The following is a 15,626-nucleotide window of genomic DNA, read 5'->3' on the forward strand; positions in this document are numbered from 1 at the left end:
TGGTTAAAACATTTTCTCTTTGCTCTTTAAAAAGGCAAAAAAATGGCCTGATGAGGTTGTAGTTACAGAATTAATATTGTATCATGTAGGGCATAAGACTAATGTTTCTCCAATTTGAGAATGTATCTGAATCGCCTCAAGGGCTTGTTAAAACACAGACTTCTGGGACTCCGAGTATCTTTTTTTTTTTTTTTTTAAACCAGGTCTTGGGTAGAGTCCAACAAAATGCATTTTTTTACAAGTTCCCAAGAAATTCTGATGTTGTTTGTATTTTAATCCTGACTTACAATCCTGATTCTACCCCTGGGAAAATTAATTTTTCTGTGCCTCAATTTCCTCATTTGTAATGTGAAGCCATAGCACAGCTTAAGGCTGCATCCATATCTCCTCTGAAGTCATGATCCTAGTTCACCCTGGAAACTTGTTGCAAAAACCTGCCACGGTCTACCTAAGGATCTATGTTAAGGGAATCCCTGTTGCAGGCCTGAAATGCTATCACGTTAATGCCCAAGGAGCAGCCCTCGGGCAGTAATGGATAAAAACTGGAAAATAATATCCTCAGATGAGACGACGCTTACCATGTTCTTACCAGTTCCCAAAGTTTGGTATTCCAACCAGGTGCGGCGCCATAACCTGGTAACTGGTTAGAAAAATCGTAAATTCTCAGATCCAATCCCTGAGAAACCACATGAGACCTTCTGAGGATGAGCCCCAGGAGTATGGTTTAACAAACCCTCCAAGGGATGCTGATGCCTACACCATCTTCCAAAGACCACCAAGAGAATGGAGTCTGAGATGCCCTCAACAACATCTTTCTTATTAAAGGACTCATTAAAATACTCATTAAAATAACACATAATCACTTTGTGTGTTAACTCTGTATTACAGGTGCTTTCCAGAATCACTACACACACACACTCAAACATATATTCTAAATCCTGTTTCACTATCTGCTTCTGTGTTCACTTATTAAAACAAAGATTCATAACGCCTATGTTTCGTAGGGCACCTATGAAAACTAAATGGATCAATAAATAAAAAGGACTTACAACAGTGCCAGGCACATGTTGAGATGCTAAGGAAAAGTAAGCTACAATTCTGATTTCATTACTAATTGAAATATATTAATCTAAGTAAAACATTTAATATTTGAACTTTTTTTTGCAGATTTTATTTTAAAGCCATCTGCACACCGAACATGGGGCTCAAACTTATAACCCTGAGATCAAGAGTCACATGCTCTACCAAATGAGCCAGCCAGGTGCCACAATATTTGCATGTGTTAAATGAAAAAAAAAAAAAAATCAAGTAAGAGTTGTCTTTTATTTGCAAGTTAGGAAGCACCAGAATTTAATCCCAGGATCTTATTAGGTTCTTTTGCCATAATTTTCATCTTTCTGATGTATAAAATCTGTTGTCATTTAAAGAACTCTACATAACCTTTTGCCATGGCAGACACTCTAATAATTATGCCCAATGTCGTAGGGATGATGGTCCCTATGAAAGGGATGAATATATTTTCACCTATATAAGTTTGTATACATGTGCTCATTACTATGTATTTAAAACTCTACTTGAGTTAGGAAATTTTCTTTTCAGTTACTGAGGTATTACTAAGGATTAAAGCCCAGGGCAATGTCACTGGGGCTTCCTAAATACAACTGACATTTGAGTAATTCGACATGAAAATAAACAGTAATTGCTTTGTAATGTGACTCTGTAGTCACATATCCTTTTCTGACAGAATCAAGTTTTCTTGTCAGTTCTGGCTTCAAGTCCCACACAGACATTTGCCAGAATGACGATTCGCCACTAGGAATAGTCTCCAGTAGGGGTTTAGCATCTAGTTCATCAGCACAGATGATTCAAAGAATAGGCCCTGAATCTACAAAATGAACAAATCTTCCAAATTCAGAAATGAATTTCTTAATTTAGCAGCTTGATAGCCAATATACTGAAAATTAAGAATTTTATTTGGAGATGTAAAAATAGTATGAAAAACTCCTGTTCCTCTCCCAACTAGCTGCACTAATTATGATTTTGCCAAATCTGCATCATCTACCTCTCCTTATTAAAAACACACACAGAAGCGCGCGCACGCGCGCGCACACACACATACACAAGACGCAAAGATATATGGACTATTTACCTATACACTCTTGAAAATTTACTTCCTAAGAACAGGACATTCCTCTCTTCCCTTTTAAAATACCTTTTTTTTAATGATATTGTTTTATAATTAAATTTATAAATAAAATATCTGACTAGACATAAAATTACGGAAACCAGCATATAAAATCTCAATTGCACTATTATAGAAAAATTTAAGGAGAGTACATACCAGTGAAAAATTAAATAATCATCTAGAGTAGATATCCAAATGAAAACATCATATTGGTGACTCTCATATTATAACCTATATTATCACCAGGGTCAGTTTCAAAATCCTGATTTTCTTATATGCTTCTGAACAAAATAAAGTACAAACTTCTCTGAACATAAAAAAAAAATCACTGAATTAGTAGAAAATACAGCAAATATTACAAAAGTGACAAAGTGCTTTGTGTTGCTATAGAAAACAAAGTGTCTCTGTGTGGATATGTATGAACAGGCTTCCCAGGTGCATACACACCTGGATGTAGGGCTTTATGACATTCTGTGGAATGGACAGGCCATTCTCTGCTGTGCAGAATGAAGCTGCACATTACAGGATGCCTGGCATTCCTGCCTTGCCCACTCACTTACTCTACCATTTCCCAGCCACCTCTTAGGGAACTACAACTCTCAATGAGAATAAGTGACTTAAGGAAAGCAGAAAAGCACGATTATTTGAAGGTATATGGCTTCTGCAAAATGTTTCATTTATATACTTTTCATTCAACAACTCATTAATAAAACCAAAATTGCATTAATTTGACCAAAAAATTTAAGGCCTGAGAACCTACTTTTTCATGACCCCTGTAATACAGGTAGCTCCTATCAGAAATTTTCTAAGATAATGAGTTCCAGTGATCAGCCTCCAGATGGAGCATTAATACCTAAGATTTAAGAAACCTAGTGGAGTCTTCAAGTAACCTTGATTTAGTTGCTAAGATGATGCTACCCATTTTGCCTTGCCTGCAACAATTCCTTTAGAGACTATTAATATAAGACTTAAAAGGAAATACTTCTATTTCTCCTTAGGTACCTTCAACATCAAAATAATAACCATCATACAAATATGAGCTATTTTATATCAAATATATCTGGTCATTTATCACTAGGGCATTAAGTGAAGAGTACACTGAGCTTAAATATTAGCTATACATTGTCTTAAATTCTAACTATATTCTCAGCAATCATGAGTAACAGTTCAATGTACTGGTTTAAAGGCAATGTTACCTGAAATCAACTTTATTTGAATCGTAATGATTTTATGTAAAGTTTCCTCTGCAAAGTGCATCTTAGACTTCTGGGAAAATGGCAGAGAAGGAGTATCCTGAGCTCCTTCATCCCATAGACACACGAAGGTAACAGTCCCATCCCAGATAATAGTCACATTGGTGTAACAAATTCACAAAATGACTCAAAGACAGGCAGAAGAGACTTTCCACAGTTAATGGTAGAGAAAAGGCCACATTGAAAATGGTAGAGGGCCAAAAACTAAGTTTGGAAGCACACCCCTAGTGAGAAACCACAAATGGGAAGGACACCACGAGCACTGAGAAGGGAGAGAAGCAGAGCCCACACCAAGCACCCAAGGCATGGGGGAGCTGTACTGAGAAGATAAGTCCCCATAACATTTGGCTTGAAAATCAACGGTGCTTAATTTTTCAAGTTTTTACCATCAGTGAGGCTTAGCTCTGGGCACATTAAAAATCAGAGAGTTTAGCTGCATGAGAGCCAGAGAGCAACAGGAAATGGAGTCTCTGCCCTTAAATATATAGCAAAACAAAAAGCCCAGGCAAGATATAGCACAGAAGCAGCAGTAGGAAAAGCACCTGCGGTACACATGCATATTTATTTATTAATCTCAGAATTTATGCTGCAGGGGCAAGGATGTTTAGAAGACTTGTCCGAAAACAGAAGTGCTGGTAGGTACCGTTTCATCCACATCCCTACCCTAGACAGTCTGATATTCCAGGGAAGCAAGATGAACTTGTAGTCTACAACTACCTTGTTAGTAACTGTGTTCACTGTCTGCCATGTTCCCTTGAGGGAACCCAACACACCTCACTCAGTAGATGCCCATCCAAAGCAGCTCCTAACCCCACACACACTGCAAGCCACCCTGGCAGGGACCACAGCCACTCCAATGTGACTGCTGCCCTGGGGGTAGGGGGAGATAATCACATACACCAGTGTGCCCACAGTCCCAGCAGCCAAGCTTTATAGGTGGCAGCACAGAGCAAGTGTTCTGCCTATCAGTGCAATTGCAGCCACAGCAGAAGGTCTTGGGGCAGGCATCTGACCTGACTGCTGGTCCAGCTCAGCAACAAAAACTTCTCAGGGGGCTGCACACAGCGAGAGTCCTGCAGCTTGGTATGACTACAGCCTGAGCAGAGGGATTGAAGGTAGGCCCTGGGTCTGACTCCTAGTCTCACCCACCAATGAAAACCTCCCAGAGAACAAGGCAGGGAAGACACCCTGTAGGTTGGTACAGCCACAGCCACAGCCTCAGTAGATAGGCTGAGGGCTGGCGGGTGGTCTGACTGCTGACACTGTCCAACAACAAACCCAAGGCGGCCCAGACAACCCCTTCATAGCACAAGGACTGACACTGTCCGAAAGAGCCAAAGTGGGCCAATGCAGCCAACTGGACTAAAGGCAAACATGGCTCAGCCTCAACAGTAGGGCACACACAACCCACACAGTAGATCCCTTTGAGGCATCTGGGTCTGGTGGTCAAAGGCAACATGCTATAGGAAACCACTGGACCTCTTCTTCTTGAAGACACAACCTGCAAGATGAGAAGACATATGTGACTTTGCTGATGAAATGAAATGCACACACAGATAAAATGACGAGACAGAGGAATATATCCAAGATGAAAAATAGGACGAAATCACAGCAGAGGACCTAAATGAAATGGAGGCAATAGGTCTAATAAAAAATCCAAAGTAATGGTTATAATGATAGTTACTGGACTTAAGAATGTAGGATCTCAGTAAGAACCTCAACAAAGAAACAGAAAATATAAAAACAGAACCAGAGTTGAAGAACTACATAATTGAAATTAAAAATACACTTAAGGCCACCAATATCAGATTAGAGCAAGGCAGAAGAAAGGATCAGTACCCGGGAAGACAGAGTCAAGGAAAGCAGCCAAGCTTAATAGCAAAAATAAGGAATAAAAAATGATAATAGATTAAGGGAACTCAGTGACATCATCAAGCATATTAACAATATATTATAGAGATCTAAGAAAATAGAAAGAAAAGGGAGCAGAAAATTTTCTCAAGAAATAATAACTTCAAATGTCCCTAATCTGGATCAGGAAACTGAAATCCAGATCCAGGAGGCCAAGGGAGCCTCAAAGAAAAATCAACCCAAAAAGGTCCACACCAAGACATTTAACAGTTAAACTGGAAAAGAGCAGTGATAAAGAGAGAATTTTAAAAGCAGCTAAAGAAATGAGAAATCTCCTAAAGCTATGAGAGTTTTTTCACCAGAAGCCTTACAATCCAGAAGGGAGTGTGGCACAACACATTCAAAGTGCTGAAAGGGGGAAAAAAAACTGCAACCAAGAATACACTATTCAGCAAGGCTGTCACTCACAACAGAAGGAGAGATAAAGAATTTCCTGTACAAGCTAAAGTTATAGGAGATCATCAACACTAAACTAGCCTTACAAAAAACAGTAAATTCTTTGATGACAAGGCCATAATCAGGAGTAAGAAAATTACTAAAACAAAAATTTTCACAGGTAAAGGCAAACATAATAAAACTAGTAGGTTAATCACTTAGAAATCAAGTATCATGGTTAAAGCACAAAAGCAGTAAAATCAATTTTATCTGTAAACATTAGTCAAGGGATTCACTAAGTATATAAAGTATGACACTATATACCTTAAATGTGGGGGGGGGGGTATTAAAATCTTAGTACTTTCAGAATGGGTTTAAATTTAAGTGACCATCAACTTAAAATAGACTGCTATATGCCTAAGTTGTTATATATGAACCTAATGGTAACCACAAATCAAAAACCTGTAACAGATACACAAAAAATAAAGAAAAAGGTATCCAAACATGTCATAAAGAAAGCCATCAAACCACAAGGGAAGAGAGAGAACTATGGAATTACCTTAAAACAAGTGAAAAAATGACAGTAAGAATCAGAGAGCATCTCCAGAAACAACAAAACAAGTGATAAAATGGCACTAATATCTAAAATTACTTTGAATGTAATTGGACTCAAGGTACCAAACAAAAGACATAGTGAATGATGGATTTAAAAAAAAAAAAAAAGGACCCATCTATGCGCTACCCACAAGAGACTCATTTAAGACCTAAAGACATATACAGATTGAAAGTGAAGGAATGAAAAAATATTTGCCATAAAAATGAAAATGAAATAAAGCTGGGGTAGCAGTATTTTTATCAGACAAAAGAGACCTTAATATGAAGTCTTGAACAAGAGACAAAGGAGAACACTACATAATGATAAAGGGAACAATTCAAGAAGAGGATTCAACAATTGGAAATATTTATGCACCCAATAATGGAGTACATTAATTCATAAAGCCACTATTAAAGAACGTAAAGGAGAATTTGACAGTAATACATTAATAGTAGGGGACTTTAAAACGCCACTTACAATAACAGATGGATCATCCAGACATAAAATTAGCAAGGAAACAGTGGCTTTGAATGACACACTGGACCAAATGCACCTAACGGATATATTCAGAACATTTCACCCACCAACAGCAGAATACACATTCTTCTCAAGGGCACGTGGAACACTCTCCAGAAGAGATCCTGTTAGGCCACAAAACAAATATCAATAAATTAACAAAGACTGAAATTGTATCATGCATCTTTGCTGTTCACAATGGTATGAAACCTCAAATCAGTCACCAAAAAAATATGAAAACAGCACAAATACATGGAGGATAAATAAACAAATGGGTAATGAGGAAATCAAAGAGGAAATCAAAAAATACAGAGACAAATGAAAATGAGAACCACAGTTCAAAATCTTTGGGATGCAACAAGAACTGTTCTAAGAGGAAAGATATAGCAATAGGAAAGATTGTACCTCAAGAAACCAGAAAATCTCAAATAACCTAATCTTACACCTAAAGAGCAAGAAAAAGAACAAAGGCAAAAAGCCATTAGAAGGAAGGAAATCATAATGACTGAAGCGAAAGAAAGAAAGAAACAAACAAACAAACAGAATAAAAAGAAAGTTATCACTGAAACCAGGATCTCGTTCTTTAAAAACACTAACAAAATTTGTTAGCCTTAAGCCAGACTCCTCAAAAAGGAAAAAAGAGAGAGAATTCAAAATCAGTAATACTAGAGGATAAATAACAACCATCACCACAGAAATATAAAGGGTTATAAGAGGATATTATGAAAAACTATATACCAAGAAATTGGACAACCTAGAAGAAATGGATAAATTCCTAAAACCACATAACCTTTCAAAAGTGAATTAGGAAGAAAAAGAAAATTTGAACAGACCAATTATCATCAATGAAATTGAATCAATTATCAGAAAGCTCCCAACAAATAAAAGTTAAAGATTAGATGGATTTCACAGGTGATTTCTACCAGGCATCCAAAGAACAGTTAATACCGATTCTTTTCAAACTATTCCAGATGTAGAAGAGGAAGAAAAGCTTCCAAATCCATTCTATGTGGCCAGCATTACTCTGCCAACAGAACCAGGTGAAGATGCCACAAAAAAAAAAAAAAAAACTTCATTATCTGATGAACACAAATGAAAAACAAAAATCGTCGACAAGAAAAAGACTAAGAACCTTATGATCATTTCAATAGATGCAAAAAAAAAAAAAACATTTGACAAAGTACAATACCCTTTCATGATAAAAACTCACAAAAGTAGGTTTAGAGAGAACATACCTCAACATAATAAGGCCCTATACAAAAAACCTAGAGCTAGTATCACATTGAATGAGGGAAAACAGAGCTTTTCCTCTAAGATCAGCAAGAAGACAGATGTCCAGTCTCATCAGTTCTATTCCACACAGTTCTGGAAGTCCTCACCACAGACAGGAATCGGACAAGAAGGAAAAAGCATCCATATTGCTAAGAAAGTAACAAAACTTCCAGTATTTGTAGATGACCTAATACTACATATGGAAAAAATCTAATGATTCCACCAAAAACTACAACTGATAAATGAATTCAATCAAGTTGCAGAATATGAAACTAATATGCAGAAATCTGTTGCATTTCTGTCCTCTAATAATGAACTAGCAGAAAAAGCAATGAAAGGAACAATCTCATTTACAATGGCACCAAAAGAGTAAAATACCTAAGAATAAATTTAACCCAGGAAAAGATCTGCACTTCAAAACAATTAAACAGTGATGAAAGAAACTGAAGATGACACACGTGCAAAGATATTTCATGTTCTTGTATTTGAAGAACCAAATTGTTAAAATATCCATACTACCCAAAGCAATCTATAGATTTAATGCCATCCCTATCAAAATACCAACATTTTTTTCACAAAACTAGAATAATCCTAAGATTTGTTTGCAATCACAAAAGGTTCCCAAATAACCAATACAATCTTGAGAAAGAAGAACAAAGCTGGAAATATCACAATTCTAGATTTAAGATAGACTACGAAGCTGTAGTAATCAAAACAGGAGCGCCTGGTTGGGTCAGTCAGTTAAGCATCTGACTTCAGCTCAGGTCATGATCTCAGTTTGTGGGTTCAAGCCCTGCATCGGGGTCTGTGCTGACAGCTCAGAGCCAGGAGCCTGCTTCGGATTCTGTGTCTCCCTCCCTCTCTCTCTCTCTCTGCCCCTCCTCTGCTCATGCTTTTGCTTTCTCTCTCAAAAAAAAAAAATGTTAAAAAATTAAAATAATACAGTATGGTACTCACACAAACACAGACACATAGACCAACCGGACAGAATAGAGAGCCCAGAAACAAAGCCATACTTTTATGGTCTATATGTCTAGGACAAGGAGGCCAAAATATAAAATGTCTCTTCAATAAATGGTTCTGGGAAAGCTAGACAGCTACATGCAAAAGAATGAAACTGGACTACTTTCTTATACCATACACAAAAACTCAAAATGGACTGAAGATCTAAATGGGAGACCAGAAAACATAAAACTCCTAGAGGAGAACATAGGCAGTAATTTCTTTGACATAAGCTGTAGAAACCTTTTTCTAAATCTGTCTCCTCCGACAAGGGAAATGAAAGCAAAATTTAACTGTTGGGACCACAACCCAATAAAAAGCTTTTGCAGAGCAAAGGAAATCCTGAACAAGACAAAAAGACAAGCTACTGAATGGGAGAAGATATTTGCCAATGATATATCTCTTAAGGGGTTAATATCCAAAATACAGAAAAAATTACACAACTCAAAGCTAAAAAAAGAAAAAAATCACCAAATAATCTGATTAGAAATGGACAGAAGGTCTGAATAGATATTTTTCCAAAGACGACATACAAATGGCCAACAGACACATGAAAAGATGACCAACATCACTAATTATAAGGGAACTGCACATCAAAATAAGAGATCACTTCATACCTGTCAGAATGGCTAAAATTAACAACAATGAGTAACAAGTGTTCAAGAGGATGTCAAGGAAAGATACCCTTGTATAGTGTTGGTGGGAATGCAAATTGGTACCATCACTGTGGTAAACAGTATGGAGGTTCTTCAAAATTTTTAAAATGGAATTACTGTATGATCCAATAATTCTACTACTGGATATTTACGTAAAGAATATAAAGACACTAAAAAATACTAAAACAATATATAAACTCTATGTTCACTGCAACATTATTTAGAAAAGCCACATTTTAGATGCAACCCCAATGTCCATCAACAGATAAATGGATCAAGATGATTTTACACATATAAAAAATAACACACACATATGCACAATGACAAATTAGTCATAATACATAATGAGATGATCACATTTTCAAGCACACAGCTGGACATAGAGGGTATGATGCTAGATCAAGTCAAGCAGTCAGATAAATACCGTATGACTTCACTCACATGTGGAATTTAAGAAACAACAGAAGAAAAAAGGTACCAAACAAGGCATATTCTTAAGTATTAAGAACAAAGTGGTGGTTGCCAGAGGGGAGGTAGGTGACAGGATCGGTAAAAAAGGTAAAAGGGTTAAGAGTACACTTACTGTGGCAGGCAGTGAGTAATGTAAAGAATTGTTGAATCATTCTATTGTAAACCTGAAACTAACGAAACACTGCATATTAATTATACTTCAATTTTTAAAGTACATTTTAAAAAGCTAGTTTGGAATGCAAAGTTAGTCTACAGTAACCTTCTTAAATGAAAAACAGTAAAAAAAAAATATGTACAATGTGTGCAGTAGGTAATATCTCAGTAATATGGTCTTATCTAAAAATATCAAAGGGGTAAATTAAGAAAGACAATATTCCAAATGTCTACCTCCAAATTTAGCAGCCCTTATCACAGGTACCTAATAAAATTGAAATAGGAATCTTAATTACAAAAGGGTAAAAGGTATCTCCCTGACCTAATTTAAGTGCAACTGGATAGTACAAATCATTCTCTGTAACTTACATACTACGTAAAAAAAAAAAAAAATCACAAAACTGAAAAAATGATTCAAATGTTTTTTCAAAATGCTCTCAAGTGGAAAAAAGGTCTGTGGCATATTTAGCCAGTGACCTCTATTCTTTCCTAGTTATGATCAAGAAAAGGATAAAATCATAAATGCAATGCATTTCCTTTTGCATGAAGGTTAATATTTTGGATAAAAAAGCAAAGAAAAGAAGCCTTTGTTTTACGCCCAGTAGTACAAGTGCCATTGCCAATACTTGAGACATATTTTAAAGCAATATAAAATTAAAATATATTCTCTAGAGATAAATTCTGCAATAGGAAGAGATGAGATTTACCCAATCCCTGCTTCAATTTTGACACAGGTATTTTTAAAAATTCATTTGGCTTCAAAATGTGTTAACAATTCTACCCAAACATGACATTCACTCACAAGAACTCACTTGTTCTATTTCTTCCAGTACAGATAAGTGACGTAGGTATACACTTTCAATGTAAGTATGTATACATCACTAAATTTTACTGAATGACACCCTTGGGATAACCACACTGTTCAGAAAACATCACCTTTAACTACTTGTATGCATGTTGGTGTACATGTATGTACATATATATGTCTGTGTATATACAGCATATATGTACTTATGCATTCTATCTAGTGAGAGAGAGAAAGAAAACAGAAAAAGCACATGGTAACTCAGTCTCTCATCCATTGGACAGAGTGGCTTCCTTCATCAGTGTCAAATGTGGTTACATTTTGTGTCATGTTAAACACTGGAGAGTAGATTGAGTGCACCAGTATTTAGAGTGCAGGTTTGGATACAGCAGTCAAATACCAACAAGAGTCACACTTGAGTTTACAACCTAGAAATGAAAGGCCTTTTCAACCCTTTGAACTAAACATAGGAAGCAGAAGGTTTAGAATGCATTTTGACTTTTGAGAGTTGATGCATTTACTAATCTGTTCTGAGAAGAAAAAAGACATGAATAAATACATTCCATAACGTGACTAAAACAATTTTTCTCAAGAATCAATTGTTGTCAAGATGTCATTCATCACAAAAACTCTGAAGATCCTGAAGTTAAAACTACCCACAAAGAACAATTTTTAATTTTTTTTTAAAGTAGGGGTATTATTTGTTTAAAAAATATCAAGATTTGTAAGCACTCACATAATTATTTACAACTACAGTACTTCCTTTTAATTAGAAATGTAAAAATATTTTAAAATAACATGCAAGATCAGGTATTTAAATATGAAGAGAATATGTAACATATAGAAAACCTGAAACATCAATATAGTTTCCATATGGTGGTGAAATTATAGCTAATCTTTATTTTCTTTCCCATGGTTATCTGCATTTTGCAAACTTTATGTGGCAAGCCCCTATTACTTTCATAACAACAAAAAAAGCAAAATGTGTAAATATGTTGTGAAAATTTATTCCCCATCTCTGGATATGGAAACTTGTAAGGATACCTCTAGGTGGTAATAAATCGACCAAAAATTGTCAGGCGAAAGTAGAGCACGATGAGAATTAGACATGTTTCTTGTTTTGTGTCTGTATTACAGTAAAAAGTACCTTGCCTCTGCATTCTGAAAACACTTTGCAAAATAATTTTAAGTTGAAAAGAAAAGAACTAACTTCTTCCTAGACCTGATTTTTTAATGTCTGTTTCCTCTATGTCCACCTTAACTTACCCCCACTCCTAAAAAAAAAAATTAGACCACTTTCTCAAGTTTGGATCTCGTTAGTAAACTGTTGTCTTCACTTGGACCAGCGAGTGAGCTTTCTCACATTTCAAGAGAAACATAAGCGATGTTTAAAAACCAGAAGAAAAAGCAGAATTTATACTATAGAGAGGCCTCTTTTAGTGACTGAAGTGGGAATTTTAGCAGTTTCCCAAAAATGGCCTCAGTATTTACCACTGGATTTTGCAAAGATTGTGGCAAAACCCTATCTACAATTGAATTAAGTCATGCAAAGCAGCTCCAACAGAACTTGGTGGGATGATAGAAATGTTCTAGAGCTGCCCTGTCCAGTGAGATAGTCATTAGACACATGTGGCTCTTGAGGAACCATTATGTAACCAGTACATTTTAAATTGTACATAATTTTAATTAGTTTAAATTTAGATGGCTACATGTGACTAGCATATCCAAGATATTCAACTTAATGTGTAACTTTACGTCCTTGATCCCAAGGAGGGAAATTAGTTTTAGAGTAAATAAAATGACAGAATATATTTTGAAAGCTTTACTGAGATATACTTTGCATACCGTAAAACCTATCTGTAATTGTTTAATTCAGTGTTTTTTTAATATATTCAGAGACATGTGCAATCATTATCACAATCTCAGAACATTTCAGCATCCTAAACAGAAACTCTCTACACATTAACAGTCACTCCCTCCCCCAATTTCGAGCACTAGGCAATTACCCCTCTACTTCTCTCTCCATACATTTGTTATTCTGGACATTTCATATGTAATCATGGAAAATGTGGTCTTTTCTGACTGGCTCCTTGTACTTGATATAGTGTTTTTAAAGTTTGCTCATGCGTGCATCAGTAATTCATTCTTTTTGCTGCCAATATTCTATTGTACAAATACAGCACATTCAATTTATCCATTTGCCAAGTGCTGAACAAATGTTTATTTTGTCTTTGGCTACCATGAAAAATGGTAACATGAAGATCCCTGCACGTTTCAGGTTAGTGCATGTTTTCATTTCTCTTGGGAATATAGTTAGGAGTGAGAATGCTAAGTCATACGGTAGCAACTCAAGATTCAGCATTTAGAGGACTACACAAGTAGTAGTATTTTCCCACATTGTCATCTCACGCATTTTGTCTACGTTATGTTACAGCTATTCTACTGCATGTGAAGCTGTATTCCAGAGTGATTTTGATTTGAAATTTCCTAATAGCAATAATGCTGAGCATTTTTTCATGTACTTCTTAGAAGAACTTATTTTTGAAGAAATTTCAATTCAAATCATGTACTTATTTTTGATTGGGCTATTTTTCTATTAATTTTTGAGTTCTTTACATACTTAAGATACAAGCCCCTTATCAGATATTTATTTTACAAATACACCCCACCCCCCATTCTGTGGGTTGTCTTTCATTTTCTTGACGGCATCAGTTACAGTATACAAGTCTTCCATTCTGATGAAGCCCAATTCATCTCATTCTCATTTTGTCAGTCAGATTTATGTTATTGTATCTAAGAACCATCACCTAACCAATGTCAGGTACATGTACTCTTATGTTGTCTTCAAGGGTTTTTTATAATTTTAGTTCTTGTATTTAAGTCTAGCACCCACTATGAGTTACGTATCAAGTGAGATAGAGTTCTTATGCCATCCTTTTCCCAGGGAGATCTTGTTTGGCCCATTTGTTGAAAATGTTTTTCTTTGCCTCAGTGAATTATGTGGTCACCCTTGTTGAACATCAACTCATCATAAATGTATCTGTTTACTTCTCAACTGCCAATTCAATCTCATCATTTTATATGTTTGTCATTAGGCAGCATCACACTCCATCATTACTGTGACTTTCTGGTAAGTTTTGAATTCAGGAAACCTGAGTCCTCCCAACCCCATTTTACTCTTCTCTTCCAAGTTTGTTTTGGCTATTCTTGATCCCTTGTTTTCCACATGAATTTCAGGATCAATCTGTGAATTTATTCCAAAGTATTTTTACTCTTCTTGGTGGTATTGTAAATGGACTTCATTCTTAGTTTCATTTTACTGTCATCTCTGCTAGTGTACAAGAGTAGAATTAAATTTGGCGTACTAATAGTGTGTTCTGCAACTTTGCCAAACTTATTTATTAACTGTGACATATTTTTGTATGGATTCCTTACCGTTTTCTATGTACAAAATCAAGGCATCTACAAATGGAGGGAGTTTTACTTTATCTTTTTTATGGGGATGCCCCTTTTTCCCCTTTTCTTGTGTAACTGCGGTGCTAACAGGACCAATACAATGTTGAATACAAGCCTCAAGAGGAGACATTCCTGTCTTGTTCCACCATCAAGTGTAATTTTAGCTCTCAGTATTTTCGTAGATGTTTCTTTATCAAGCTCAGGAAGGTCCCTTGTATTCCTCATTTGTTCAATTCACTTCTTTATCAACTATGTGTATTCTATTCTTTTAAATGTTCTTTATTAGTAACATTAGGTTGTCTGACTCCTTTATTTTAATAAGATAGATTTCACTGGTTGGTTTTTGGATGTGAAACCAACCTTGCATTCCTAGGTAAATATCACTCGGTTGGTATATAAAATCCTTGACGGATTTGTTTCACTAATATTTTATTGAGAATTTCCACTTCTGTACCCATGCGATGTATCAGTCTGTTTTCCTGTGCTATCTTTGTCTGGGTTTTATTAGGTAACAATGCCCTTCCAGAATGATGTGGGAAGTGTTTATTTCTTGTGTTTATTTTTAGAAGACTCTATAAAAATTATTAAGTAATTTTGAAAATTTAGCTTCCCCAGCTAAGTTATTATATCCAATTCAACTAAATTATCCCCTTGAAATCGAAATTGAGTTTTGCATTACTGCTGGTAAATTGCTGACCTCTCCCAGCAATGTTTTCATTTTGAAGTCAGGTTACAACAAAAAAATAAATTATACAGAATTAATCTACCCATCTTGTGGCCAGTCACAAAGTCCTTTCTCACTTTTCCCAAGCTTGGCACTTGAACCTGGGGAAGACTGTGGCAATAATAGATACCAGAACAGAACCAGATTCATTCTCCAACTGATGTTGGTCTTTTTTTTAAATCTTTTACAAACCATCCTGAGAAATCTGATGGATCTTGAAATAGTTAGTACTTAAGAGTCATGAAAGAAGGT

Source organism: Panthera uncia, chromosome X (assembly GCF_023721935.1).
Source record: "Panthera uncia isolate 11264 chromosome X, Puncia_PCG_1.0, whole genome shotgun sequence".
Classification (NCBI taxonomy): Eukaryota; Metazoa; Chordata; class Mammalia; order Carnivora; family Felidae; genus Panthera; species Panthera uncia.